The 25,598-nt window shown below is 43.0% G+C and overlaps 1 long non-coding RNA gene across 2 annotated transcripts in view; it reads right to left on the bottom strand.

Moving 5' to 3' along the window:
- Positions 1-24,576, bottom strand: part of LOC104909567 — a 59,383-nt gene extending 34,807 nt beyond the window's left edge. For both annotated transcript variants that reach the window (XR_002111703.2, XR_792411.3), the window contains exon 1: positions 16,788-24,576. This is a non-coding gene — a long non-coding RNA (uncharacterized LOC104909567). The remainder of the gene's footprint in view (positions 1-16,787) is intronic.
- Between the last annotated feature and the right edge of the window lie 1,022 nt (positions 24,577-25,598).

Here is a 25,598-nt window from a genome sequence, read left to right as displayed (position 1 = left end):
GCCAGCAGCAAGACCAGCAGCTCACACAGGTTTGGACTGCAACCCTCAGAGCAGTCATATCCCAGCCCCCTACTTAATAATAAGGAGCACATCGGTACTAACCAAACCCAGGTCATTTCAGTACAGTTCTCACTTAGAAAGTCATACAGGCAGCAAATTAAACAAGCTAATCCAGCCAGCATCAAATGCTGCCAGCGCACATCAATGAAGATGACGGCAGGCTTTGCCCTTGGCTTAGCTTTTGCAAGACAGGCAATGCACTCTCTATTTGCTCTTCTGTGATAACAGATATCAAATGCCATGCAGGTATCAGGGCTGGAGAAAAAAGCTGTCCCTCCAAGGTCAGGTGAGCTCTGACTCAGCGTGCCTGTAGGATCAGCGCAGCCTTGCTGTCCCCGTGCTAATTCAGCCACACATTGTAACAGGGACCTCAGCACTGCCAAGCCAGAAACAGAGGTATTTTGTTTGCTGCCACTTTGTTGGTATATCAACTGACATTTACCTCAGCTCCCTCCCTTCCCTTTATTGTGATTCATGCTCCATACTAATTAAACAGCACATGACAAATACATCGCTATTAACAGTGGTTGGAGAGCTAATAAATCTTGCAATAGCTCCAGTGGGGAAGCCACACTCTGTGATAGCATCCTCTGGGTGCTGAGACAGGACTGATGAGGAATGCTGAACTGAGGCAGGGCAGCAGCACCTCTTGCTAAGAGGCAAAAACAAACAAACAAACAAAGTCTCTCTCATATCATTCCAGCTAAGTTAGTTGAAAGAGCAGCCAAGAGTTAAAGCTCATGTGCATATGCTGTAAAATTGTTCTTTCCAGAGGGCAATTGCTCAGTAGGTTTTCAGGATCCTATATAGTTACTGTTTTTTTCTATGCATCTTCTCTTTGTTTCTCTACAAAAATAAGTATTGCTGGCAGCTCACACAGCACCGAGGAAGGAGCGATGATTTGTGATGATTTGGTGGAGGAATTCTTTAAGAATAAAAATGAGATGATGCACTTTTATAGCAAAAGCCAGCATTTTTCATCACTGTTGTCACGGGTTTATTTATACAGTGCAATTCATGTACAAAACCTCCCCCCAGCACTGGGCAATCCAGGGCACAGCCACGCTGAAAGTCACAGCCTGTAACACACAGTGAACCCACACAAAAAAGAGAGGTCTGGCTGAAAGACCTTGGGGATCTTACATCCTTTAAGGCCTCTGGGAGCAGGGGGTGCCCCCAAAGCCCACACTGCATGTAGCAGTAATCTGGCATGGAAAGGGGTCTCCAGCATTAGAGGTTAAAGCCCGGAACAGCAGAGAGATTTTGACCGCCTGTAAGATTGGGGAAAACTGGAGATTTTTGTTGTTGTTGTTGCTGATGAAAGTACAACATAAAAACACTCCTGCTAGATTTAGAAGCTTCGCGAGCCAGGCAAGCACAAGAGAAACAAGTTCTGTCAGTCCTGACAAGGAAAACAAAGCTGTAATCCTCCTCCTTTGGTTTCATTCCCTTCCAAGTGCTCCCTAAAGTACAGGTAAGCCAACATCACAGAAATCCTTTCATACTCCACTGGATAAAGACAGCTTCCGAGGCAAAACAGTGCCCATACAGCAAGTAGGAGACAGGGATGTTCCACCAGCATTCCACACAGGCAAAGCCCAAAGTCAGGAGGCAGTCCAGGCAAACCCATGTAGGCAGCCTGCTTTTCCCAGGACTTCTACAGTTCCCTACAACTTGTGACCAATACTGTGACTATATCCTCACAAATAACAAACTTCTAATTTTAGTCTGACAAAGCTCAGCCAGCTTGCATGAATATTTTGGCAGCCAGGCCTTTTGCAGAAGCTGCTTCCTAATGCTGTTTGTTTCTTTTTTTTCCCTCTGTATGAATACACATATTGCCATTTTTGTTTGCATGAGCTGCAAAAGCCAGCCCGGTTTTTCAGCACAAATGGAAAAAGCAAGCCTACTAGGTAGCTCTCTTGTACCTGAATCCACTGATGAGGATGGTGAAGTCACAACCTGCTTCCAACCACAGCAGCCCCACTGTTTCATCCCCTTGGAAGGGCGAAACAGTGCCACCAGTCCCCACATCTCACCAGTCTCCACCCAGCTCTCTATTTGCCCCTGCTGCTAGGCTCAGGATTTGCCTTTCAGCAAGGTAAGGGTTATGAAGGCACTGCAGAGACTACCAGCTTCTGGCAAAGCTGTCCTTGCAGACAAGTGGCACATGAGCATGGCAAAGGGGGGGGACCAAACCAAGCAGAGCATTGCAAGGGCGATGGAGTGTATGCCCAGGGTAAGCCTAGTTGGATGCCATCAGGTGCTGTGTAAGGGCTTGTAAATGAGGCCACACACCATCCAAGCAATGTCCAGCCTGAGCCCTGCCCATAGCTACAAGGACTCTGCCCCAAAGGATGTCCACCAGCCCTTTGCTCTATCAAGGTCAGAGCCATCCTTTCCCAACGCTGTGGCAAGACACAGGAATGCTGGGGATACATCCAACCACCACAGCAGGATCCAGGTGGAGTCCAAAACAGCTGGCACATCTGCCAGGCAGCCCTGAGCCAAGCCCATACAGCTGGATGCATTTGCATTCCAGACTGCTACAGTGGGGCCAGGCCCTCATCCAGGTTTTCATCTTTTGCTATCTCCCACCTTTTAAGGCATTCATTTCTTTCACCCCTCATTTCATCAACCGTACTTGACCTGAATTTCCCACACTTGGGCATGATCTGCCAGCTACAGCCCTATGTATTAACCCACTGCTGAAGCTATAAAAGCACATGATGGTACATTTATGAGCTCTTCCGGCCCTCCAGCTGCAAATCACCTCTCCATTATGAGTCATCTGATTACTTAGCACCAGGGAATGAGCTGGACTAAAGATATCCCCCACTCAGAACACAGAGAGCAGTGTTTTGAGACACCCTGCACCAGGCTGATGGCAAGCACATGAAGCCAGCCACTGCTTGCACAGAAAACGAACTGTATCATCTGAGCGCTGGTAATTTTGCAGTCGTTTTTTTTTTTTTTGCAGGTAGTCAAGACTGGATGCTTTCCTGTGCACTCTACTGTAGGGAACTTGCTTTAGCAGGAGGGTTGGGCTTTATGATCCCAGGAGGTCCCTTTCTGTGCTGTGGTAGTGCAAGCTGTAATGCAATGCAGTAAGACACGCTTTAGGGAAGTTTAGTGTGGGGACATGATGAGGACAACATCAGCATGCAGAACATTTGCCGTCTTTGACAGACCTTTGAACTAGAAGTCAGTTGTCATGACAAAGGCAACAGAATTTAATTGTCCAAGCACCGATGACATTTTTGTTATCATTACCCGGTGACTCAGCTCTTCATATTTTTCATTTTCTGTTGTTACAAATGAGGCTAGAGCCTCTGCAAAAGGGATGCAGACAGAAGTGAGCCCCGCAACAAGAATGATGGAGAAGCTGCCAAAGAGCCATACCACTGGCACAACACGTGAGACTGCGGCAGCTGGAGAGGGAATGAGCACAAGTGATGTGCAGCCACGCCATGCAAATTTCTCATGTGCGCAGGGAAATCTCTGCGTCTGCCAGCACAAAGTGCGTCAGAGCTCAGACACAGAGCTGCATCTTACGGCTGCTGAAGTCAGTAGTAAGGCTCCTGTGGACTAGGACACGTTTCTTAATGCTTTCCGTAGGCAACAGCCAGGTTCCCTGCACAATTTGAGACACTGAAGCTTGCTTGCAAAATAAAACATGATGACTTTCAGCAAGATGCTTAAGCAGCCGGCTGATGAGTACCATATAAGGTGAGGAGGCATTTTGCACCACTGAAACAGTGTACCCATGTTATGGAAGGCAGATTTTCCTAACAAGCGGGCTGTACTGCTGGCACAGTGAAGGACCGTGCTTTTGCAGACTCAGTGTCCCAACTTCCTTTTAATCTGACAGAAAGTTGCAGCACTCTCATATCAAAAATCAACAGCTCTCCTGGATCGTTACAGGAATAATTAAAAGCAACTGATTGACATTTTAACATGCACCGCTCTTGAATCACTAATGGAATTGCTGAAAAGATTCCTCGGTCTCAAATCCATAAAATGTGAGCTTGTCAGAGGGAAACACGTCACAGCCCTTGCCAATATTTAGACTTCAATTATAAACTAAAATTAATGTTATTCAGCATCAGACTGTGGCTTAACCGAGCCAATAAGCAGGAAAGCTTTGTGCTCGCAGGTAAGAATGGGAAGCTGAAGACCTCCTGCTTTCTTCCTAGGGAGAAAAGACCAAATTCTCACTCTTTGCACTCTGATGGAGACTTGGACTTTCTTGCTGCTGGTGGAAGACGTCCCAGGGAAACCACCCGGGGCATCCAACAGAGCAGAAACATTTGGAAGAGGGAAACAGACTGGGCAGGTCCAGGGACCCATCTCCATCTGGAGACAGAGGGGTAGATAGAGGTGTAATCTCTCTATGACAGAAGTAACTGTTGTTGTTTCTACACCACAGCATCCAATCTGGAAAATACGTCACCAGAATATACAACAGGGGCAAACTGAAGCATAAAGTCTATACCTCCGCACCAGTCAAGGACCAAGAATACAAGGCAGAGCTTAATAATAACTGTATTCCTTGGCACAATTGGTTTCTCAAGACAGGCTACAATAAGAACGTATTAAATCAATCACTATCAAAATCCAGTCTGCCTTGATGTGACTTCCAATTAGAAAGCAGTAACAGTATTAACAGGCTCAGACAGCCAAATTAAAGAGCTACACTGCAGAGGAATCTTTTCCCAGAGGGCTAATTTTCATCTTCCTCAGAAATAAAAGCCTTCTGAAGTTCAGATTTCTCATCAAAATACAAGTTATCAAATTAAAAGACTTGCTAACATCAGGTCATTATCAAGTTCTTCCTTTTTGGAGACCTTTCTTGTCCTTTTTCCTTCTACATAACCCCCACTAAGCCAAAAGAGTAAAATCATGAAGCGGTGCCTTATTCACATCTGAATACCCACATCTGATCTGAAAGCTTGATAAAGAAAAGGTCATGATGACAGGAAAATATTAATTGCAACTTTCTTGAATGGTTTACATTTTTAGCTGAAGAGCAAAGAGAGGAAGCCTATTTGATCATTCAGAGAATCAGGAGCCAGTCTGAAACGAAGTGATGAGCTTGGATTAAAGGGGCAGATTAGAAAGTGGAATTTTGCAAACCAATTTCAAAACTGGGAGAGCAGAAAGGACACGATCCATTTATCTGTTGATTGATCTAAGCAGTAACTCCTGGATGCCTCTGCCATACATTCAAAATGAACCAAAGGCACACGCAGTTGTTTCCTATGCCAGAAGAAGGGAAAATATGTATCATATGCAACATTTGTCGTATGTCCAGTCTGAACTTAGAAGCATAGAATGGCTTGGATTAGATGACCTTTAAAGTCCCCTCCAAGTGCCAACTAATTAAAAGCCTAGAATAGCCCTAATCTGAGTCACAATCACAGACCTCACCAGGTGTTAGATAAAGAATCATAGAATCACTCAGGTTGGAAAAGACCTTCAAGATCATCAAGTCCAACTACAACCTAACCATACTACCCTAACTCTAACAGCCCTCCTGTAAGTCATGTCCCTGAGCACCATATCCAAATGGTTTTTAAACTCATTCAGGGATGGTGACTCAACCATCTCCCTGGGGAGCCTATTCCAGTGCTTAACAACCCTTTCTGTAAAGAAGTGTTTCCTGATATCCAACCTAAACTTACCCTGGTGCAACTGAAGGCCATGCACAACTTAAGGCCATACAGGCAGTAAAAAATTAATCTCCAAGAAACTATTGGGAAAAAACAACAACACTACCATTCATTTCTTGCTTACTGGAGGTCAGGTGAGGCCCTTGCAGAAATCGGGGTTGTCAGAGGTTTCATTAATTTTCTTGTACAAATCATCTCTGACCCCAAACTCAGAATATAATGCAAAATCAGGCATTTCTTGAGTTTGACAAAAAAAAGTTAAAACAAACAAACAAACACAAACACCAAAACCAAAAGTAAAACAAAATAAAAACACACTAAAGTAAAAAAAACCCAGCTTGCCTCACTCCTGACCGAAAAATATCACTGCTATTACTAACTCCTTCCCATTCCTCACACTTTCACATTGACTTGATTTCAAGTTCAGCATTTGCTTTCATTCTCCCCCATCTTCTCTCCTTTTCCATGCTTGTAATTGCAATTAGTTCAACTGCTGAACAAAGCCATTGAGAAACAAAAGATTTTTGCTTACAAATCCAAAATAAAATGCTTGAACTTTCCCAAGAGAAATTTCATTGAAACAGCTGCCCACATTTGACTAGCAAAGTCCTTCTGGCTGACCTGAAACCACTTTCCATCTCTCCCCCTTTTTTTTCTGGGTGGGTGGAAAATACCACCCACCTTATTTCAGTACCCTCAGGCCAGGATGCCAGCAGCAGCTGGAGCAGGGTGAGCAGGAGGCTCTGACACGCACATTTCTGTACAGGGGAAACCCGGATGTTGGGAATCTCATCCCAATTTGAGCACCTGCTGTCAAAACCTTTCAAATATGAAATATGTCAGACATGATGCCCATTTGCAACAGCAGAGTTTTATTTGAAATCTACCTAAAGAGGAACTAACAAGCCAGACACGCTTTGAACCGAAACTACAGCAGGCCCAGAGTCCTCCATTATCCCAGCTGAAGACATCCATATCCTGCCCATGTGCAGCACTGCCCTGGCCTTCCTTACAGGCAAAATACAGCAATGACCCCAAACTAGAACCACAGAATGGCTTAAGTTGGAACGGACCTCAAGGATAACCAAGTTCCAACACCACTGCCAAAGGCAGGGTCACCAGCTGCTAGATCTAGCACTGTGCAGATTGTCCAGGACTCCACCCAGCTTGGACTTAAGCACTTCAAAGGACAGGGCATCCATAACCTCTCTGGGCAACCCATCCCAGCACCTCACCACTCTCAGTAAAGAACTGGAAGGAGAAGAAATCTTTTTTCCTACTCAGCCTATGTGCTGCACTTGAAAGAAGGGCACTAATAACTACAGCTGACATCTTTAACACCCTTTCCACCTACTCCTTTTTGTTACAACTTTTAAAATGTTAGCTCTATAAAAATGGCAGGACTGGGTGATTCCCGTGGGGAAAGAGATAAACACTGAAAGAGCAAGAAAACAGAACTGAGGAGATCCACGTCCAGCTCCCAGTCGCAGCCTCAGCTACTGTATGTCTGGGAAAGCTGGCTGCCTCCCCATGCTCCAGGCTCTATCTCAGCAGAGGGATTGAAATTACTCTCCACAGTTTTGGGGTGCCTCTCAGCTGTATGCATTCAGCTGAGTTCAAAATGGCTGGAGTAAAATCATTTTCCATAGTAAAGAAATTTCATGTTAAAATAGTATTTTAATAATGAATGTTATTGCATTGGGCAATTAACCAAACACATCTTGCTTCAGTGGTTTTGCAGTTCTGCGTAATCCTACCCCTAAATGCTAAACCAGAATGGAAACTGGTCTGCAGGTTCTCACACTGGGCTGAAGGAAACACCTACACTAATTCCATACAATATAGTTGTCAGCAGAATGAGCAACACTTGTAGCAGCTGCTAATTTCATGCCCAGCTTCCTAATTTCACAGGCCTGATATGGCATGGGTGCTGGACAGCCATAATTCAGCGCATCCCATGGCTGCGCTGGCCAATGACTAAGGTGGGCACTGATTTAGCTGAGCACAGCATTTTGCTCCATAGCACAAAACTGAAAAAAATTCTGTGAACTAGACTAAATTAACACTGGTTTATCTCTATCAACAGCAAAAAGTGAAAAATAAATTTGGCAACACAAACAGATGAATGCCAAGGCAGACAATACAGCATTGTGTACTCTGAGAGCTCTTATGTTCATAGCTTTAAAACACATGCCAAGTTATTCCTCTAGAAGTACATATCTTTAACATAAAATACACCTTAAAGTATAAAGCTGTATCTGCAGGCATAAGGTCAAAAGTGTTTTATGCACAGAAATATTTTTGAACATCAGATCTGGAATTAACATACTTCTCAAGAACAGCAAGCCTGGTAATTACACCTTTTCTGCCTCGTTCCAGGCATGAGGTATGGTTGGCTCTGGAGGTGAGAGGTATGTAGTTCTTCCCACATCTGATTAGCTGAGCCAACAGGTGAGTTACTTAGCCCATGCACTATGTCTGCATGTAGTCCACCTGCAGCTGCAAGCTATGGCAGCAGGTTGTTTCTCTAGCATTTCACTTGCAGCAGAAGAGATGGTCTTTTTTCTGCAGCACCTGGTACCCAGAAGCTGCAATGCCCAGACCCAGACATAACCAACACTGCTGCAAACACAATTGTGTGCATGGATTCCAGTGTCTTGGCTTCTTCTACAGGAGTCAAAATGAATTCACTGAAGTCTAAGAATAACAAACTGCTGTAAGCCCAAAGGCTGGTTTGGAAGACGAAAGTCTGAACCTGGGTGCTAATGTTGGATTTGGTTCCACTTCCCAAGCTCCAACAACCTTGCTCAGCTCAACAAGCCACAAGTGAATGTGTTATTTCTCCTTGTGGGAAGCACTATTACCTTTCTGAGCTGCTCCAGCAGCAGCTATTTGCCATTCCCAGGTGTGCCCATAGGTGTCTGCTGGGCTGCAAGACCAGGAAGGATGTGGAAGGACAGAAGAGGAGTTTAAGAGGCTCCCTGAGTATAAAGCAGCTGCGGTTAGTTGTGTATGCATCACAAGCATGGCCAAGAGCTTTTCACCTCCTTCACCCTGTCACATGTCATTCTGCTTGACAGCACAACACATTTACACACAGCTCAGTTCCCTGGCATGGGGGTTAACAGGTGAAATATCAAAGATAATAATTCAGGTCTTCTAGGCAGGAACACACAGAGCCACCCCACCACAGCCCAGAACGTGCTTTTAGGGCAATGCAAGCACATACTTAAAAAAAATTGAGATAAGCAATCATTTGATTTGCATTCATCACCCAAATCCTGCTAATCCCAAAGTGAAAAGCACCCTTTTGCATTGATAGGAACCTCCAGGCATGGAGCCCCAGCAGATCCTTGTTCTGGTCACATATAAGATGTGCCTATCAGTAACTAAAGAGAGGCTGTAAGAAAGAAGACAGATTCTTTAGTTGGGATATGACAAGAGGAAGTGGTTTCAAACTAAGAGGTTTAGACTAGATATAAGGAAAAAGGTGTGTGTTTGTTTTACAATAGAGGTGGAACAGGTTGCCAAGAGAAGGCTTGGATGCCCCATCCCCGGAGAGGATGGAACCCTATCAAGGGGTCCAAGGTCAGGCTGTATGGGGTTCTGAGCAACCTAATCTGCTGTAGGCATCCCTGTTCATTGCAGGGGAGTTGAACTAGATGGTCTTTAAGAGTTCCTTCCATTTCTCTTAACTACTCTCCAGCCTGCAAGAGGATGGCAAATCCAGCGTCATTGCAGCTCCACAGCTCACTCAGCCTGTGTAAGGGGAGCAGAAATCTAACTATGCGGATTCAATTAGGTGTCCTTGGCACTGCATTAGCTGCTGGTCTCAGCTCCCCTGTCACAAGCAACAGTCAATGAAACAGAAGTTATGCAGCCTGGGTGATGAGTGAGGGAGTAGCAACTGAAATGGAAACAACTGCCCCTCAAATCAGTAATTTGAAGTGCTATAGCATTTAACCATCATTTAACCACATAACTTTCCTCCATAAGGAAGAATGATATTGTAGAAGAAGCAATACATCTATGACATGCAACTAAATGCTCTTGGCAAGATGATTTCTGGCTACAAGGTGCTTCCATAGCCAAACCCCATGGAACAAGAGACTCCTCTTCCAGTTCAAAGTCACCGCTGGATGTAAAGGATTCAATTTCTTCCAAGACACTGTGAGATTTTTCAGCCTCAGAACAGAAATATCAAGTCCATTTTGGTTTTCTTCCCATCAGTAATAAATAACTGCTTGAATTCATGTCAATCTCACAAAGCAATAAGCAGTCACGATGCCTGTTTCTAGTACAGAACTTGTTTCTCCCCTCTCCACTTATCTCCTGATCCAATTTTCTGCACTCCTCAACCTTCTTTCCAAATTTCTAGATGGGTCAGTGAATGCAAATGTGCTTCTCCAAGGAGCCTCCCCCAGCACTGCCTCAAGAAACATTAAACTGAGAAGTTTGCTATCTGCATTGCAGAAGATAAACACCTTGGCAAAGCAGGTCAGGCAATATCCAAGGACAAATCTCTGCTTAGAGGAAGGTGGACTCAGACCAAGACCCAAGGGAGAGTAAGCAGAGGGGGAAGAAAAAATAAATCACAAAAGGTATTGAAAGCAAAAATAAAGATCTTAAGTGCATCATGAAGACAAAGAGTAACACAAAAACATCCTAAACAACAGATGCAAGCAAATACATCTATACTATAGTTGATACTGGACACACCAGTACTGGGACTAACTCCTGTCTTTCCAGAAGAGGTAAGGAGCTACTCTAACCAACTAGCACACTGTTGTGTTTTAACCTGGCACGCAGCTCAGCACCACGTAGCTATTTCTTCACTGTTCCACAGAGGAATGGGGGAGATGAATAAAGAAAAAGGGCAAAACTCACAGGTTGAGATGAGAACAGTTTAATAGGACAGAAAAGGAAGGGAAAATAGTCATGGTTATGGGACATCTGGCCAGTCGTGGTCAGCTATCCATATGCTGTCCCCTCTCAGCTCCTGGTGCACTCCCAGTCCCATGCTGGCAGGGCAGCATGAGGAGCTGAAACGTCTTTGGCTCTGTGCAAGCACCCAGCATGCTCAGCAATATCACGTGCTATCAACAACACTTTATTTGACCTTAATCTGAAGTACAGCACCACCTCCTACAAAGAAAAGTAACTCTATTCCAGCCAAAACCAGGACGCACGCATACACAGAACAGAATTGTGGCAGAACCACAAACACTCAGCACAGGCCTCTCGTTTTACAACCACGACTTTCTGCTCACCCAAATAGAAGCATCCTATCTCATTTTCACATTTTTCTATACAACTCACCACATCCTAAGTTGCTCTTTGTGGTATTTTCAAGTCTGCTGGTGGGTGTTGGAGGGTTTTTTTCTACCTGTAACGTCCTGTCCCATTCAGCCCATCCCTCCATCGTTCTGCAGCAAACCACAAAGGGACTTATCAAGGGAACTCATACAGTGCATGACACTGACTCAACCCTGAAGTTTCCATCATTCAACAGGTTGTTCAAGACAAATCAGAATGTGCATCCTGAAATAAACCTTTCTAACCTCCCTAGCTGCATTATACCTCAAAGGCAATTGCTGCCATCTGAAGTGCTTCAGTCAGCCCCCAGCCACTTGATACCAAAAACACTCATTTTGCTAAAAGTTGTACATGGTATGAACGAGCAAAATTACGAGCAGAGAGCTTTCACATATCTTACATGCAAGTAGAAGACAAAGTCTGTGATTTCGGGGACAAACCTTGTACAGTAAGAGAAAGTAAGTACAATAGTGGGGCTCAAGATGTTGTCTCCCAGGTTTTTTGCTGGGATTTCAGTTGAATTGTGGCCAGGTCACCAAAAAAAACTTTGATCTCCACTCATATAAGTAAAACATTAGAAAATATTCATTGAATGCATATCATTAGTAATCTTCTCTTTACTAAACTCTAATTAATTCGATTAATTAATTCAAATTTTACTAAAGATGCACAACCCTCAGAAATACGGCTAAGCTAAGGAAGAAAGTAATTACTACACGGTCCACACAGTCACACATGCTCTTTTGTTGTTTCCACTGTGGTTTGGGTTTGCTTCTTAGCATGTTCTGTGCAAAACAGCACGACAGAAATGACTTACCAGCAAGCGATACCTTCTTGCTCTTTTGTGAATGATCTCTCTCCTTCCTCTTAACCTTTTCACACAGCAGGAAGCCTGGTTGCTAAATACATCGCCTGCTGTGGTTTTTCACTGGCTGCTGCTAGCTTTTTTCTAATGACATGTTTTTTTCCCCCAGCAGAGCTACCATCTCTTGTCATTTGGAGTAGCATGGCACACCTCAAGGCACCAGGTCGCAACACCAGGGATGGAGAGCCCACCATTAACTCCATGGGGGAGGACAGATCAATTCCTCACAAGGATAGTATTTCATCAAAGCCCAGAGCCTGATACACAGACCCATTCTCCAGGGCTTTCCTTATCTACATGCCCTGTCTCTCCTCGGAGCCCTGTGTGAGGGCAGCCAGCCTTTTTGAAAGTCATAAGACACTTTCTGTTTGAATTCACTCAAAGGGCTTCACGTGACCTTGGCCAACTCTTCAACCACCATCCTGAGGGACAGAACCAAAAGGCCATTGCCCAGGCTGACTTCTCCTACTGAACCACTACTGGTGGCACTGAGGCCATTTGAATTCATCACCACAAACCTTGTATTCTCTAATTAACCTTTCCTGCCAAATTACTTTTAAAAAGCCATGGCTACCAGACTTTAATTGCCTTCCTGTTTATGATTTTTCAAGACTGTGCAATGTGACAGATTTTGATGTACTACTAGTTGTTCTTTATTATCTCTTTACTGATTAAACTTGGGAGTGGGAGATGTTTAGAATTCAAGTAATTCCATTCTGAGTGCAAAACATACCTGCTCTTTGACTATATTTCACTCCAGATTTATGAAAGACAAAATATTGCAAAATTACTTTCCAGCACTACAGAGTTAGAAGTTGTATGTGCCAAGACAATTTTCCCCCTTATCAGGCTCTATCCACGGTCATACATTCACTTTTGAAAAATCCATAAGAAACATTTATAGAATTTGCCAGTAATTAAAGTGACAATTGGGAATAAAGCCATTCAAATATTCAATTTCTCCCTTCTTGAGACACAGATATTTCCCCTCTTACTCAAACCAATAGGCTAACAAGTTTCTCAGATAAAACTACTAAAACAAATGAATCTCCAGCTAAACAAAAGGCTTACAAAACCCCCAAATGAAGGTATTACTAGAGATCCTTTTAAGTTGCAGTAAACAGTTCCAAAGCAAAAAAAAAAAACAAAAAAAAACTGGAAGTACTTTGCAGGTGTTAAAATCCTTTCTATTTTCCTATTTCTTATTTAGAAAATGAAGTAAGAACTATGAGATTAAATGACCTGAATGCTTGGATTGTGCCTTTCCACATCTTCCTTCTCCCATCCTCTGCAGGCAAGAATTTAAGATGTAAAAACAGTCTCAAAAAATCTGTTGTCCCAATTGAAAATTTGAGCATGATACTAAAATCCTGCAATTCCTAATATCAGAATATAAACAAAATCAATTGAACTCACTAAAGTTTATTTTAGTGTCAGTACAAGTGGTATTATCCTGCAGAAACAAAGGGCACTCACATTTTAAAAACACAGCAGCATTTTTTCCTGTCAAAGACACCACATTCAGCAGCCCATTATAATGAACTGTATTTTTTGCTCTCTTTCAATATCTGAAAGCTGCTTACAGTGTGAGCGGGGCTGATCTCTTCTCAGTGGTGACAGGACAAGCGGAAATGGCCTCAAGTTGCACCAGGGTAAGTTTAGGTTGGATACCAGGAAAAACTTATTTTCAGAAAGGATTGTTAAGCACTGGAATAGGCTCCCCAGAGAGGTGGTTGAGTCACCATCCCTGGATATGTTTAAAAACCATTTGGATGTGGTGCTCAGGGACATGATTTAGCAGAGGGTTGTTAGAGTTAGGGTAGCATGGTTAGGTTGCAATTGGAGCTGATGATCTTGAAGGTCTTTTACAACCTGAGTGATTCTACGATTTGGTGTAAGAATGACTTGCAGAATAGACTCACAGCTACCTCTTCTATCGTTTCCTTACCTTCTTCCTTCTGGATTTCACCCATTGCCATCCTCAACCTTGCCTCCATCTCTGATCTTCTTGCAAGGGCTGAGCTTCTGAATTTCTCACTCTCATGAAGTCATTCTCATGTAATCTTACCTGAAGTATTTCCCCCCTCCTTCACCATGAGCATTAACACTTTCCCTGCCTTTACAATTTCCTCTTCAAGAGGATACAGGACCTATGAAAAGCTTTACGGGACTCTGACGTATATTCCAGTTAACTTAAAGCCAGTTTCACTGCAGAACCTTCCTCCTTCCCTTTATTCAACTTCACATGGGATGACACAGCAGTTCCAGATCCTCAGTAGAGAACCCAGCGTACTTCTGCTATGACTTGTGCAGCAGATGAGATCCCAAAGGTACAAAAGGCCCCCAGATACCACCTCCCATTAGCATTCATTAACACCCTAATCTTAGTTATTCCTTCATTTTCAACTCTGGCATATTTTTAGTTATGAACGCACTTCAAGTTTCCCACATTTAGTCTCAAACACATTAAATATATACAACCAAGCCAGATATTCTCAGAAATACTAAGCCCTTGCAGCTGGCATGGAAAATGCTACATTAAAGAGAGGGAAGGGAGAAGAAATATGTAGCTTTCATCAAACAAAAGGCAGAGCTCAACCCTCATCAGATCCCAGAAAAGCCACCACTGGTGGATAGAGAACCCCAGTAAGTTACACTACACTTAGTACCCACACTCAATTACACACCAGTGAACAAAGACACAATATCTAAACACCAACTTTGATGTTCCACTTATATCTTCCAGGATATAGTGTTGTATCATGGAAGAAACACAAACTTGGAACGCTGAGAGTAGCTTCTACTGCTATCAGGACTTCTCCTTATCAGCTTCCTTAACTCTCACAGATGGGAACAAAAGTCTCTCCTTAGAAAGAAAATCTTTTTTGCTTATTTGCTTCTCTCTCCAACAAACTTAAAAACCAAGCAATAACCAACCCCAGGAAAACCTAGCAGAATTGTCAACTCCAATCCTGAACATACGGAGTTGGCTACACCCAAGGTCACTTTGGTTTGCTAATAGAACAAGTCAGAAGTATAACAAAGCAAACAAACTAGAAAAAAGCTGTTTGGCAGACACAAATAATCATAGTTCATTCATAGTACACTCGAAGATGCTAGTTTGACACACTTGAAAAAAAGTACCCCAGTCATTTACACTTAACATGCTAAATATAGGATCAATAGATAAAGTCTTTATGGATGTACTATTCTCCACCAGCCCTATAAGACATTCATTATACGTCCAGTTAGTTACACATAACAGTAACAAGCCTTTAGAAATTATAACATGAGTAGCAGATGGTTTGTAGTTGAACCGACACCAGTAGGACTGGGTTTCCAGGACGCTTTGCTCACCAGGACCAACACACATCAGGAATAAAGCATTCCTCTCCACCCACATCCCCCTGAGACAGCCAACATAACTCCCCCACAACACTCACCACCTCCTATACCCCATGGGAGGCACCGCTGCAGCCACAGCAGTCAGGACCCCAACTTAGATACCTTTCAGCTGTGGGAGAAGAGAGAGCTTGGTTTGAGATTAACATCACCAAGGCATTTTGACTTTCTCTCCCAGTATAAAACAACCTGATAAGCCAGCAGGTTTTCAAACTTCAGGATGATAACAAGTCCATAACAAGCAGACTAATACTTGGAACCACTGTAAATTGTAACTTCTTAGTACTCTTAATCATAAACAGCAACACCAAAATGTTACAAAGCACTAGAGCACCAGTGCTTTAGGGAACTGCTGACCTAAAGCACCATCTGGCTCACCACAACCGTGACGGGGATTGGTGATAAGCCTTTAGTTCCCATCAAACCCATGTGGGCAGTGATTAGCAGATTCACATGGCTGCTGGTAAGCTGTAGATACTTGTCACTGCCTTCCAGCTTTTACTTGGCTATATAAACTCAAGGCTACCATAGGAATGAGTCACTTTATAATGATTTAATGAATTTTGTTACAGACGGTCCTACGAAGCATATAAAAACTATAGGTCCAACACAAGCAGTAGGCTTCTGCTAGAAGAGCTCAGTGTTTGAGGAAAGAAGGTGGGGGAAAAAAAAAAGCCTAAAAAATATAGTCTACTACTGCTAGGTAAAGAAGCTTGAGGCACAACTATATAAAGCAGGGCTACAAGGGTAGTACTGAGCAAATTTCAGTGCATTTAACTCTGAAGTCTGCAGCATAAGAAAGATGTAGATCAGTTAGGTTGGGTCACAATGTAGATGCAGACCAGAGGAGAGCCACAATGGTGCTCTGAGCACTGAAGCACCTCTCCTGTGAGGACAGCCTGAGAAAGCTGGGGCTGTTTAGTTTAAAGGGGAGAAAGCTCTGAGGAGACCTCATTGTGGTCTCCCAGTAGCTAAATGGGACTTATAGAAAAGATGGGAGGGAGTGTGGTGACAGGACAAAGATAACAATTTAAACTAAAATAGGGGAGATGTTAGGAGGAACTTCTTTTACTAAGAGGGCAGTGAGGCCCTGGCACAGCTGCCCAGAGAAGCTGTGATGCCTATCCCTGGAGGGGCTCCAAGCTAGGTTGGATGGGGCCTTGGGCAGATGAGCTGGGGGGACAGCCCTGCCCATGGCTGGGGGTTGGGGCTGAATGAGCTTCAAGGTTCCTTCCAATGCAAACCATTTTGTGATTCTATGAATTTAGCTTTTCTCTCTAAATGCAGTTTCATGTTTTCATGTTCAGTTACTTCCAGGTTCTCAAAAGCCTGATATAGAAAGAAAAAATATAAATAAAACTAAAAAGAAGTTCTGTCAGTGTTACCAGTGTAGAAAGCCCAGCTCCATGGCACAATTTTAATCAGACTACAAATATACAATTTCCTTCCAGGAACACTCACCAGCACCTTACCTGCAGGAGTGCGACCAGCAATCCTGCATACTGGTACAGTGATTATTCTGTCTTGCAAAGATGCTCTCCTGTTGCTTCACCCAAGAAGGCAGGCAGACGGCAATCCAACTGAGCTGCTGCAGCACAAGAGGCAGGAGCGCTGGGGGGAGCAATGTAGAGGCAGCACATATCTTTCAAGAGTCCATAAAATCCCTTTGCTGGGCACCCCTAATCCTCTCAGAATCAATTTGTTGTCAGTTTTCCACAGTATTTAAGTAGCGAGAGAGAACTGGTTTATCACGGAAACACTTCCTCTCCAAAGCAGTTTAATTATTTCCATATGTGTAGGGTAGGTGTAAAATGCATGCAGGAGTGATTTACAGTGAGGGAAGTCAGAGTAAAGAAAGAGCAGAGCAGGGATTGGCCCAGTTCATCTCCATCCTGGGGAGCTGTTCGTGCCATTCGGTTTCTCCTGCTATAGGGAACTACAGTTTGTAAAGCTGCACTTGAGCACAACATTAACGTTAATTTCTCTTCCCATTCTTCCACCAAGAAGCAGCATGTGTGTAAAGAGGAAGCTGAATCTGACTGTAACATCTCAGACCATCGGCCTTAATGTCATCACTCTTCACTGCTGACTCATTGTACAAACTTGGTCATCTCACACGTGCTCCGATTTCCAGAATCAACTGTCTCCAAAAATAGGTCACTAACATGTAGCAGCAAGTTTATTAACTTTTTATATGGCTGAAAGAACCTTTACATGCCGTCTCTCACAGCAGAGTCACAGTGCTTCCACTACTGGTGGTAAGACTTCTGTGATCCCTGCAGAAAAAGCGACGCATTGATCTCATTGCTGTCACTGCAACTTGAGATGCCACTTCTTGTGTTAATGTTTGGTATGCAGTAATATTTGTCACAATAGGATTTGAAGAAATTCTTCCAGCTTCAGGCTGAATTTCTTCTCACAACCAGAAACAGTCACACCAGAAGAGTTTCCCAGCCACTTGACTGGTGGCTGCTCTGGGTGGTCTCTTGCACTCTTTCATGAATACTGCTTAAAATTACAAGCGTTAAAAGCAGATGTCACAACTTTGGAAAGTGCTGTTAAAAGAGTAACTCATTTCCCAACACACTGTGCTGGGTCTTCAAGTCCATCACAAGTCCATGGGAGCTCCGGAGGCTCAACATTTGCAAAAATCATGTTTCAGCCATAATACCTAAGAAAAGTCTCAAACTAAACACACATTTGACATTTTGGGGTAGATAGGAGGCAGAGGAAACATCTGGTAGAAGTTATTTTCTCACAATTCAATATTGTTCTTTATTTTCTTATACAGTACACACTAATCAAATCTGAACAAATTACTTCAGAGCTAGTAACATTTATTTTAAAGAGACAGCTGTAAAATGCTCTGGATAAGAACAAACTTCCTACATTCTAACATGATACAATTTACTCTCTGGAGAATAGCAAAGTGATTGAAAATGACACAGTCATGGGTGGTCTAGTTGCCCCATGGCCTCACGTGGTCAACAGACCCACTCTTTAGTAAGAACAACACTAGCTATGGCATCCTAGGGGAATTCAAATTTGCACGGAGTGTTTCATGAATGCCCAAACAGTGTTAGAAATGAGCACAAAGCTTGTCTTCACTCTCCAGCTTCTCCATTAACATCAGCAGTACATTGTTAATCTGGTGTTTTACCCTGCCTGGAGGCTGAGGAATATCTGGAATATTCTTGATTCCTCCCTGTTCAAAACAGAAATCAGAGGCTCTCAGTTACCACCCTGAAATTTGCAGTGGAATTTCTTTAAGGGCCTTAAGTAAATAATTTTTCCACTGAAAATTTAATGTATGGAACATCTAGACTGCTCTGCAGTGAACAGGAAGAAGGAAACAAAACAAACCCCAAACCATTCAGTGGTAGATACCTCATTAAAGTATGAAAAACAAAAGCAAAACAAAAGCAAAACAAAACCAAAAAAACACAACCAAACAAAAATATTGTCTGTAGTTCATGAATTGGAACATTTTTAAGTAAGAGATTCCAGGGCTGAGAATTGATTCATTTGCATCATTATGGAAATCACAAAGAGAAACCATGCCTCTTTCAACATTATTGCCTTGAATCAGCTAATACACCCACTTCTGACTCTTTCAATCACATTTTTCCCCCACTCAGACTAAAACCCAATTTTTCATATCCCACTTCAGATCCTTCCTTCTCAGTGGGACAAACCACCACTCCTTGCTTCTGATATGAAACAAGTTATTCTGAAATGTGTCTCTCTCAGTAATGGTGTTATAAATAAGGAGAAATAAACCCCGGGGCAAAAGATTATATTAGTTGTTCTCACATATTTACTGGCAGAATAACTGGCTGCACTGTTAGCCTGACTACTTGAATTTGCTATCTGTCACTGCAGTGGCAGATTAAAATTACTTTCTCTCCTCCTCTCTCCATCCTCTTGTCCCAAGTTTTTTCCCCCCACCTGGGCTCTTGCCATGACCCCCTCTTACCCAGGTCTGATAAAACAGCTGAGAGGGGCTGACAAAAATCACTTCTTCCACTGCCTTCTGCTGCTGCATCACATGATAAAAAAACATATGATATCCAGATGAATGAGTTTTTAGTCCCAAAGTCCCTCCTCTTGAAACCTCATTGAAAACTTCTCTGCTAAGTGGACCAGGCAGTCTGAAGCAGTCTACTCTTCTCCATTGCCACTTGGGTCTCAGACTGTCTTGGGAGCCCTGACCCCTCTTCATTAACTTGGCCTCAGAGCTGCTTCAGGAAGAACATGAGGGGCATCAGCTGTCTTTGGGGTGGGATGAAGAGGGAGAGGTGACAGGTGGATCAAGAATAAATGTTGTCTGGATCAGTCTGGCAGGAGACAGCTGAGCAGATGTGAGGAAGAAAAGAAAGATGAGCAAGGCAGCTCCATTTTTCTTCCTATGGTGATCTTCCCCATTTGTCAGAGCATCACAAGCATAGTGACTGGCCAAAGGTCTGAAAAGAAAGCCCAGCACTGTAATTTGGATAATCAAGGCTATATGAAGAAATATGGTATGACTTGACAAGGAAACCCACCAGAGGCATGGCTAGATGAATTTATCATGGCAAATGAAGTAGCAACAGCGTGATGTGCCAAGGGGAGAGGAAGGGTGTGCCAAGGGGAGAGGAAGAAAGAATAGTGCAACTGATGTAGGAAGTTGAGATGGCAAAGCAGTAAGAGAGGAAGACACTTTTAGAGGGCAATTAAACCTTGTGAGAAGATATGGTCTAATCTGCTTCCAGATGTCTTCTCTACTCCACACGTGGGTTTCATCCATCTGCACTCTCAACTAGCATGGAGCTTGTAATTGATTTAACTTGGAGGTAGGTGAAAAGGAGGATTTTAGAGCTGGAGCTGAGCAGCAGCCAAGTTTGGGGTGCTATTTGCCTGCAGGGCTCTGATAACAAGCTAAGCCTCTGAAGCACAGCTGCAATCATTAGTTTGGCTGACATTGTACTCAAGGTCTCTGTGTGTATCAGGGTTTGTGGCACTGAGCTCCTTGGTTGGTTTTGGCATCACTGGGACTTTCAGGGCAGGGAAGATTTTTAGAGAGAAGAACAAAAAATTAAAATGCTTACATGTTTTTATTCCCCCAGCTTTGGGAGAAAACAGAAAAGAGGTCCCAGTTCTGGGTTTCAAGGGGACTCTGGTTTTAAAGCTGACAAGGTGAGCAAAGCAGAGTCCCACAATCTCCCTGAAACCTGAATGCGTGCAAAACTAGTTTTAAAGTGGGAGGCTGCAGAGAAAGGGAAAGAGGCCAAATTAGTATCACTCCACTGAGCCCAGCAGAGAAGAGCAGAAGAGGACAGTGCTGTACTCTGTGACCTGTATTTTCAACGTCCTTTTATTTATTAACAATCTGCCAAAAATAAACTCTTAACCAGGTTTGCTGCAGAGCAGCAACATGGCCCTTGAAGTCTGCCTGACTTTGTAACGCACCAGTACAGCATTGGCAATACAAACATGCACCCTCTCCTCAAGACAGGAGGCAGGCCACTGAGTAACAACCTCGTTGCAGCCCACATCCAAAATCTCCACAGAACATACTTGGGGGAACTTTTCAAAGAGAGGAACAAATACGTTGCAGTGGGGGCTGACTAATCCACAGAAGAGAATCATTTTATGGATTAAGCATGGTCTGTAAAAGAAACATGTTCCTTGCATGCACACTTTCTACTTCTATCAAGATAGACTCAGTCCTCCCCTCTAAAATCCATCAGCTAGCACCTCTGTATTTATTTTCTGAAGGTAGAATAAAGTTCATCATGTCTCCTAAAGTGGATCGAGGCCACAGCAACTGCCTGAGTTCACCTGGGTTTGCTTACAATCCCACTGAGGTTCAAGAAGCAGGGCTTCCAAATCACCTGTACCAACAGGCTGAGCATCTGACCCTGAAGGCAACAGGAGTTCTACTAACAATACTGTATGAAGTTTGGACACTCTGTGTCCAATTCTCCTTGTTAGTATATCTAAGCAGTGACCTGCTGTCAAGTAGGAACATTCAGTAACCAAGATCAGCTTCCTTCAGAGTGACAGGATCGGTGTCTGGTCCAGCTCATGGGAGAAGGCCTGACCCCTAACCACAGCAGCAAGACACTCAATGGGGTCACAAAGAAGGCAGACAAGGGCCAGGAGCAATGAACTCTGCAGAAGTGAATGATTACATAAAGCAATGAAGGCAGGCAGAAAAAATGAAGACAAGATTTGCTGTTTCTTGCTAACTTCTTTCTTCCTTTCAGGTGGAACAACCATTTTGGACCTATGGGAAATGGGAAAGAAATACTGTCTTCTCCAGCAGCTATGAAGATGTCCACACCAAATGACTCACAGATCCCTTGGCAGGGAAAAATCTTGTCAAGCTGGGTAACATGTTATTTTCTTGTGCTCCTGTCCTCAGCTCTCACCCTTGAGCCTGAATACCTCAGCCCTTTTTTGGCATGTACCATGCCATTGGGTGTGTGATACGGACTGGATTGCCTTAGGTTGTAACACATGATGTATTTTTAGTACATTACAAATGATCTATAATCATTTAGTAATTCCCAAGGTGCTTGGACCCCCTTGAACAGGGAATAATCTTCAGCAGACTCTGTTGTAGCTGTGCTAGGCAGGCAATGCACAGCTGGTAAAGTCTGAGTTCCTTAGAGTGAAGTGCTTAAGCACACCTTCCACGTCACGACAATAGCCTAATTTCCTTGGACGTTTCTTGTCTGCGAGGTCATGCTGCTATTCCCCTCTGGTGTTGTCTGACTCTGGAACTGAGGAAGGAAATTACCACACAAAACCCAAATCAGGGGATTTTTTGAAGAACTTGAAGCAGCATGTAATAAAATTGCTAATAATATGTTGCACCAAGAGGAAACCGCTGCAGACAACCTGCAACCTGGTTAATGTAATATCTGGGCATGAGAAGACATCCCAGAACAAACTGTTCTGCCCTGACTTCTCCAGAGACCAATTAACACAGAGAACTCTTTTCTTTTGGGCAGAGATGATTTTGATAAAATATGTAGCATCTTGCATTTTTATCTGTTCCCAAGTCCCCAGCAACATGAAGTGGAGAAATCAGAGTGGAGAACAAACCGAGACCACTAGATAGACCTGATCCCCCTTTTTTAAACAACTCCATATCCTTGATAAGCTGCTCTCTGCTGCAGGAGATGTGACGAGAGCTTGGTGACTGGTACGAGTGACCTTCCAAAGAATTAGCCAGAGATGTGTGACTGCCAGTGAATAACTCTATTCATTTATTATCTGTAATGAACAGTAAATCATTCTAGTGAGATACTTTTCCATTCATTCATTTCTTGAGAATGATTAGAAGCAAAGAGCCATTAAAAGCTTTTCTAGTGGAGCTGAGCAAAATGTACACGGGGGGAGCCAAAACTTTGTCCCATTCACTTGTGGTCAAATCATATCAATAGAGTTGAGCAAACAGAAAAAAAATGGTGTGCGAGCACATACAGATGTCCCTTCATCCTCACCCTATTTTCTGGTCTCCTGACCATCCATGCTCATGCTACTACTCTAGAAAACATTTGCCCAAACAGTTTTTTGATCTAATGAAGCAACAACAGTTTTGAACAATACAGTTCCAGTGTAAACTAACATACCTATGGATAAAATAGAGCATTTGTGTTACCTGGATGGTTAACCAGTGAATGTCAGTGCTAGGATTACTTCTAAATCTATCTGTGGCTGTTAACAGCAATGACTTAGGAAAGGTAGCAGTTAGCTGCTGCTTATCTGGAGAGGCTGTCGTTTCCATTTGCCCACACGTGTAAATACCATGTCAGACTTAGGAAGGAAGACATCAAGGATCTGAATCAAGGCACGAATCAACATCCCATGTCATGCTCCTCACTCCTCCTGCCAATACATATGAGATATTCCTGTGTCATGGTGTGGCACCAGCTGCAATTTGGCAAAGGGAATCAAGGACCGATGTATCTCCAGGATTGCTGCACTGGATGCTTCTTACATGTGCGAGGTCCCTGCTGAAGTCCTTTCCATCTGATTGAAGCAGAAACTTGTCTTCACAGACTAAGAGAACCTACGATTTCGCTGCAGAAAAGGTGACTCTCCCATTAAGGAAGTGTGATGGTCCAGCAGCTATCCCACCAGAAGTAACTCAGCAGATCTTATCCTCTTTTCTCTGGGCAATCCTAGCTAGGAAACTTTTCCCACCATCTCCACCATTACTGCTATTATATTTTTTAGGTACTGTTTCAGATTTATTCCCAAATGACTCTTTTCTCTCTGTAGGCATGACTGACATTCAAATAAGAGCAAATGAATTTCTCTTTTCTACTCTGCTTCAAAGTCAACAGAGGTCATACGTATATGACAAAAGTAGGAAAGCAGTGGGGCAATTTGCTTGAAATGATAATGCTGTATTTCACAGCCCCTTTCTTCAGAAGCAAAATTGTTGGCATTTTGCTAAGCATCATATGACTCTTCAGTAGTGAGGATTCGCTACATCTCCACTTGGATTAAACAAAATAATTAACTGTTATTGAGCACAAAGAGAAAGTCACAAGGTTGCAAAGAGCAGTGCAGCTACATGGAAGAAGAAGAGAAGCTCTCTTTAAGCTGATGATTGAACTACTCATGTAGCTAGGGCACTGGCTTCAGCACTGCACCCTTTTCTGTCTATTTGCAGCTGCTCTTGGCTTCTGAGAACTGGTATGAAGCACGGACTCCAGATGAGCTCATGTTCAAAGCTAACAATTACCTTTGGTTTTGACTGCTGCAGGAGACTCTATAGCTTCCTTCCCAATCCACACTCATATTTTCCAACCCTCAAAAATGCCATGTGCTTAGGGAAATAAATATACTAAGGAGTAGGTAAAACTCTCACATCTTTCATGGGACAAAGGAATTGTTTTGAGTAACAGTAGTTTTCCTAATTTGCATCTTTTCTCCATGTAACTTTACCACCCTCTCCTCTTTCCTCCTGAAATTTACGGTGTTCTTTTCCCAGCAGCCATTACATTTATAAATCATTCGTGACAAGTAGCTATAAAGAGTGATTAATGTTACTTCTTTAAAAAAGGGATTACAATGCAATGATTTCACATGCAGAGTGGATTTATGATTCCCAAGGCTCCATCGGTTCCATCGACAGGGCTTTAAACCACACTTTGCCTTTTGCACATGGCAGACTTCAAGGCCACTGAGCCTCCACGAAGATTACTCCTTCAGCAGAGATAACTGGGGATAACCACAGGTTTTTGGCTGGGTTCACCCACACAGCAGTAATTAGTAACTCCTGCTGACAACAATCAGACTTCTTATATGAGTAATAACACATTAATTAGAGAGAAAAGGAATATTTAGTCATTCAAATCCAGAGCAGCCACAGCTTTCTGAACAAGGAGGCAGTTTGTATTCTTCATACAGTTTCCTGAGCAGACAGATGTGTTAGAGACTAACAACTGGTCTTATCTACAGCTTAGCACTGGAAAAAGACAACAAAAATGCATACCAGTCTGGATACCAAACAACAACGAAAACCTTGGCTTTATATGCAGAATAACCACAAATGGCTCATGATTGATTGATTACACATCATCATATGACAAGCCCACAGCTATTAAAGGACACTGCTGAATACACGAACATGAAACAAACTCCAATAAGTAGACTACAGTAAATATTTTGTCCCAAAGAAATTTTCTAGACTCTTTTAGAAGCCAAAAATTCATAGTAATATTTAATAGCCAGACTGCTATGTCATAATTAATGAATTCACAAAAACTTAATAACAACTGTTGCAATAAAAAGAAGAAAAAAAAAAGTAGTTGGGCCAGGAGAGTCTCCTTGTCTTTTGTCTCAAAATAATCCTGGGCCCTTCCCTCTTTACAAGACGACAAAGAGTTAAATGCAGCAGCAGAGAACACAGGGAATGGAGAAGACAGGCAGTGCTGAGGACAGAGCATTAATCAATCTGCAGAGGAAGTGCCATAGACTTGTATCCTTGAACCATACCTGGTCTGTACCAAGTCATGCAGATTTACTTCAGCTGGAAACACCAGCACGTCAATCCAGAGGTGCATTTTTGAAGGTAGAAAACCTTAAGCCAGATATCATCAAGCCTGAAAGGAAACACTCTTATTTAAGCACTGACAAACTCTAAGAATCATGCTAATACTGAACCACGAATGCTCATGGATATATTACACAAGGAAACAAGAATAATCCTAGCATTTTTTTTCTTCTGCAGCATTTCACATTCTGATATATCACAGAACATTACAACCCAGTGATCTTTC

The sequence above is a fragment of the Meleagris gallopavo genome, chromosome 2 (genome assembly GCF_000146605.3).
Source record: "Meleagris gallopavo isolate NT-WF06-2002-E0010 breed Aviagen turkey brand Nicholas breeding stock chromosome 2, Turkey_5.1, whole genome shotgun sequence".
Classification (NCBI taxonomy): Eukaryota; Metazoa; Chordata; class Aves; order Galliformes; family Phasianidae; genus Meleagris; species Meleagris gallopavo.
Note: the sequence above shows the minus strand (reverse complement) of the source record. Positions and strands in the feature narration are given on the sequence as shown.